This window comes from Gavia stellata, chromosome 19, assembly GCF_030936135.1.
Source record: "Gavia stellata isolate bGavSte3 chromosome 19, bGavSte3.hap2, whole genome shotgun sequence".
Taxonomy (NCBI): domain Eukaryota; kingdom Metazoa; phylum Chordata; class Aves; order Gaviiformes; family Gaviidae; genus Gavia; species Gavia stellata.
In genome coordinates, this window is record NC_082612.1 from 13659192 (window position 1) to 13665349 (window position 6158).

Genomic DNA, 6158 nt, shown 5'->3' on the forward strand with positions numbered 1-6158 from the left:
GTCCACCGTGGTTCTGCTCAAGCCTCACAAACCTTCAGGGAAGAGGATAGCAGAGTGTCAAATACCTGAATTTTTCTGGCAGAGCAGCCCGTTCTCCATCGTACTTTATCCTGGGGGCTTTCAGATGCCAGTAAAAAATTTACCGGTGCCGAGGCATAGATCAGTTGTCCTGTCTGATAACTCTTGTGTATGATGAGGAATAGTCTGCAATATATTGCTGCTTATGATGACACAGGCTATGTCACCTGCTGAGGAAGAGAGCCTGAGTACAGTGGACTAGCAATGTGAAGTTAAGAGTGCATCTCCACTGTCTCTTGGGGCTGAATCCAATTTTGATTCTCATTCAGTGAAGTAAATCATATTCATTGGCTAGTCCATCATAGCATTGACTAAATTAGGATGCTTGCTTTAACGGTGTTACCATCAGTGAGAAGTGATTTCCTGTGGGGTTTTTGGTGGTGTGGGTTTTTTGGGTTTTGTTGTTTGTTTTTTTTTAAGTACTCAAGTTTGCATTAGTTTTAATTCAATTAATTTGCAGATACTGACATTTTAAAAATGGGCCTTAAGTTGGAGTTAAAAGTGTGACCTGGGAAAATATGTAATCTTAGAAAACAGTAAAAAGTTCATACTGTTTCTGCAAAATTCTGTCTTTTTAATAGAAATTGCATGCTATTGTTTAGTTACCGTTTCGGTTCAAAGGGCATAACAATTGGGAATGTCATCCCATCCCACACACCTGGGTCTGCTATATCCTTTTTACTCTCACCCCACTCTTTCTTATAACCAGGTGTGCTGGTCCAAGTAAGAATAACAAGACAGCAGTCAATAATGCCCCAGTGAGGAGCAGACAGTACCTTCTTTGCTTTGGTACTTATTCTTGAGGGAAAAACCTTTAGTTTTGCATGCTTTCAGGTAAGAAGACAAAAGGCAGCTTCTCCTTTATGTTGTTCTCCTATGACTAACTTCAGCTTGCTCATGAGACATTTTTGGGTTCGCTTCTCACCTGTTTAATCAGCTGCAAAACCCAGCCTGGATGGACTCTTATGAGACTTCTTTATTTTTACTGCTGCAAAGTGCTTTTAAAATGCTCTTGAGTCAGGTAGATTGGACATACACATCTTCTCAGGTGCCCCTGCTAGAAAGGCGGTTTTCTGCTTTCTGTGTTTTGATCTAGGTGATTCTTTGCGTAGGTTAAGTTGAGTCATACCTGGTGGCAGTGTAGATTCACTGTGCTATGAAGCTTCTAGTAAGACCCATGGTAACTCCTGGCGTTACACTGAGTTAGAGCTGCTGTTAACTATTGATGTTACTGAACATACAGGACGCTTTAATCTGTGGTGTAGTGATTATAAAATGTCTTACAAATAGCAAATTTAAGTTGGGATGGCTGTTAAATTATTTACTTCAGTTATTAAATGCTTGCAGGACATGAAGACTGCTTTGTGATAAAGAGGATTTGCACTTCTGGAAGTAAATAAGTGCAACATTTCATGTGTAGTGGTAGAATCTGGTCTGCCATGTGCTGTGTATTTGATGCTGAGATACATACCTGCATGTTGAAATGCTGCACTTGACTATTATCCTTGCTTTTTATTTGGAAACGTGCGTACCTGACCATTAAAATGTCCATTTAGAGAGGGAAGGAATATGTCAGAGGTAAAAAGTGCTGCCTGCTTACAAGTAGCAAATAATTAGAGAGCCTACTTCTGTACATTTCCAACTTACAGCTGTAAAATTTCTAAAATGCACTTGTGAAAATGTATTTGTTTATATAAAGAAAGCAATGCTGAATCAAGTTTGGGTAAAAGTCATCTCTGTGCTATTGTCTTCAGCCCTTAAGAGCGCAGCTATAATGGGTAGCGTGGCCCTTGCATATAGCCTTGTGGGGAACTGGAGTAGTTGCTTAAGAATCCAAGTCAGTCTTACTTGCTAGCGGTAGGTTTGATAACAGGGTTTAGAAAGTAGATGCACCAGAGAGGCAAGATTCAAAACTGGAAAACTGGGGTGAAGGGGAAACAAACTCCATCTAGCAGTTAGCTGTCTAGATGTAGGTAAGCTGTAAATAGTTAAGTTCTTTCACCTTTCTTTATGGCAGTCATCAAGGAAGAAATGCGGAGGAATTCATTCCCACTTGGCATGCTGAGCACGTGTATGTGTAAGATAGCTGCTGGCCAAAGACTGATGCTGCACAGATGCCCTAATACAGTTTAGGGATCTGAACGCCAGGACATGAGCCCTCCTTCCACCTCAGACTCGGGATTCTGGAGAATATGGGCTAGCTCTGTTCCTTATAATTTCACTGACAGTCTCTGTCTAGTAATCACCATGCGTTCAAATTCACTGAATAAATACTTGGTGGGGGGAGCAGTGTAAATGCAAATTGTCTCCTACCTGCTATGGTCTTGCATGATTTTGAAGGAGTCATACTCTGTCTGCTTCATCTTCTTAATTCTTTGTAGAATTGTAGTAAAGCGGGTGCTATTTCCTTGCTATAAATATAGAAAATGAGTTAAAGGGTATAAAAAGAATCTTCGTGTGTTTGGAGTAGGCTGTAATTCTGGCCACAGCATGTATAGAAAAGCTTGTTAGATATCTTAAAACATCTGGTAAATTACTAAAGGAAAAGCTTTGAAGGGCAGCAAATGTGTAATAGAGATTCAGTGCTGATGAAGAGTTGGGTTCTTTTTTCTTCTAAAGCATTAGCCTTAACCTTACTTTTTAGAAGTTTAGCTTTTATGTTTTCTCATTGTATGATGTCACAAGCCATAGCTGGAGCACTTGTCTGTCAAGCATCACAAGCAGGCTCTGACTGCTGGCTTTGGAAGTGTGTATGTGCAGGAGTTTAGCTTAGAGGAGGCAACTGTGCTCTTTTAGCAGTCTCTAGAACAGAGAAATAAGTTACTTCTGCAGAACAGCTGTCCCAAAGTAAGCGTCGGAGGCCTGGGGATGACTACTACAAGCTATTCATCTGGGAGGAAACTACCCAGATGAAGACCATTTCTGCTTCCAGCAAGCCTGTATCTTTATGTCCCAAGAATATTTGATGTCACCATTCCTGTTTCTGGGATTTTTTTTTTTATTACTAGTTCTTTTTTTTCCTCTTACTCAGAATCTACTGTCTCTCTCAAGGATTTTGTCTCCCAGGTTGTGTATTACTCATGCTCATCTTTCCTTGTGTTATTATTTTCGTTCATTGTTTCCCCTTTTCAATATCTGCAGTCTCCTTTTTCTTAAAAGATTTTTCTTTCATGTTTCTGTTCCTTGAAGCCACAGATTCACCAAGGTTTGTACGAGCCATGGTGGCATATGCTGCATTCCTGACTTCTCTCTCATTCACACCTTTATTTAAGCTTGTTAGTCCATAACCTCTTTGGAGTAGGAGATAAGAATATGCACGGCTTCAAGTAGTGGAATCTCAATGATGCTGTTGGACCCACTTTGATGAAACAATCTTGTCTTCTTTTCTGAAGAAGGAGAAAACATGACCTCGATTTCCTTTCTTCCCTTCCTTCCACTGTTCAAAACATACAATGTGTACATAGAATGCATACATAGAATAAGGAAACTCATAAAATGACACAATTTGAAATGTTTCTGTTAACAGAATGAAATAGGCTCAAAGTATTAATCTGAAAGGTTGAAGAAATTGTATATAGGAAATCACTCAAACTTGTCCTGATCTAGAAACACCTGAAAAAGTGACCTATGACACTTTGCTGGGGGATATACGCAGCTATGGCTAGCTCTTCATTTGGCACTTCAAGTGATACAAGTACACGATCAGTTCCTGATAATTTATTGGTCCTACCCAGTGTTCTCTGCGTTGATGGGAACCTTTCTGGAGACCTAAATGGATATAAACTTGGAAATTTTTCCTCCCTGCAGCCTAAAGGGAGAATTTGTTACAATTCTCAGCAAGTTTACTCTGTTATAAAGTACCTTGGATTGTAAATTCTGTATTACTCTGAGAAAAATCCATGTGCAAATATTTCCTGTCTCTAGCATATATACCATCTTGCCTGACTTTCCTTAAACTTCAAGGTGAAAGACTGGTTGTTAGAATATGTAAAATGGAACTGTTTAGAGATAAGATTTCATGTTCATAGCCAGCATCTGAGCAGCTGTACTTAAAGGCAAATTGCGAAACCTCGAAGTACCCCTTCTGCTTGTGACAGTGCCTTAGTTACACTGGAGACGAACACGTTCTTAAGCTCCTGTGGCTGCACCACTTTTGTGACAGGTTTTGCTGCTTTCACACCTACCTAGGTGGGAGCAAATGGTGGTTCTGCTTTCAGGGAGGAGGCCTGGGCGGTAACTTTTATGACTGATGATTTCAGTTTAGGAAAAAAAAAAGGCTTGATCCTGTTGTGTTGTCACCTGTAAGCTCTCTGTCAGCTCTGACCAGTGGCTGATTAAAGTGACTCAGCCAGCTACTTGAAAGCAGGTAATGACTAAAAGGTCTAAATAACAACCAGTCAAGTTTAATAATAAAAAAAAGATGCCTATACAGATTTCCTCTTACCTAACCCTTAATCTTCCTTTGCTAGGTGGTTGCCCTGCTAACTTTTCCTGTCCTTGGTGATAGAGGGAGTTGCCTTTTGGAAGTGTTCAAAGTCAAGGTGGGACAGGGTTTTGAGCAACCCGCTGAAGTGAAAGATGTCCCTACCCATGGTAGAGACATTTTGCTAGATGATCTTTGAAGGTCCCTTCCAATCCAAACCATTCTAGCGTTCTTTTGTTGATACGTTCCTCTTGGAGTCCTTTTTGCTCTCTGAGCGTCTTCCTTCTCCTCCTCCTCCCCTTTCCCACGATTCCCTTTCTCCAAAGGGTGGCGGCAGGATAGGGGGAGCAAGATCCTTGGTTTGTGATGCCTCTTGGTCTTCAGCCTTGGTATTTCAGCTGTATGACTTCAGTACCTAGAAAATAATACATCTACTTAGTGGTATACCAGTTTTTTATACCTGTGAAATTTGTTGTGGGTGTTCCCATCTGTGCTTTGGAAGAGAAAACTGGACACTAACCAGCATTTTTCATGATGCAAAAGCAACATAAAGCAGAGAAGTTGAGGTAGATAACACCATTTTCTTTTTTAAGCATTTCCATAACATTCATGTAACTTCTTAAAGTTTTAGTTTTAGAATTTCCTGCTTGATGGGAAGACCTGTTGGGTCTGCCTCTCCTAACTTTTTCTGATGAGAGTGCTTTAGAGGACAAATTGTGTCCATACATGCTCATGATTGCTCCTGCATAGTTAATTTGGAGCAGATGGAGAAAGGGTGGAATCCTGAACAATAACTTACTTAGGATGACTTGAAAACTGTTGGCTGTTGCCCAGTTTTACACTCCTGCCAGCCATCCTGCCACCAGAACTGGTCAACTAGAGTCGGTGAGATCCTGTTAGGAATTACTTCCTAGTTACCATAGGATTTGGGTCTGTGCTCAAGCAACGTGCGTTTCTTTACTCTTATACTCAAGTCGGGGCATTGCTATTACAGTAAAATGAAACCTCAGAAATTCTTAGCATTTGCTTAAGTGACTTAAAGTGTATTAATTGATGTTTACAACATTACTTCTTCCTCCTTTGGCTTCTATTTAAAGATTAGCACAGGGAGTGGGTTGTCAGAAGTAAAATACTAAAACTGGTTTTAAAAGTTCATGCTGTGTGCCATTTTGCATTGCAGTTGCCTTGCATAATGAAGCAAATTGCTTGCAAAATGAAGCAAAAAGCATACACAAGCAAATCATTGAGAGTTGGATTTAATAAAACTGTAGAGGAATGTTTTAATTTGCAGTATGGCAAGATAATGTTTGTATGTATATGTGATATTCAGATTGATCGCAAGAGGTTGCTTTCCGAGAAAGTTTAAGCCAAGTTCCAATGATTTCATTTTCTTTCTGCCTGTATGGTTGTTGGAGGTTGTCTCATGGTGTTTCTGTGAAAGATAATTGAGCCAAAGTGAGTTCAATGCTTACCAAGATACGTTATGACATAAGGTTTGCTTATATTTTAAAGGAAAGTTGAATCTCTGTAGGCACTTAGGCTTCTGTGGTATCTTATCTGAGAAATTGCTGTATGATAATGTGTCTTCAGTTACACATTTAAATTTGTGTTCTTACTAACATACACTATTTTTTCTGGTGATGGAAAGAATTTTTAA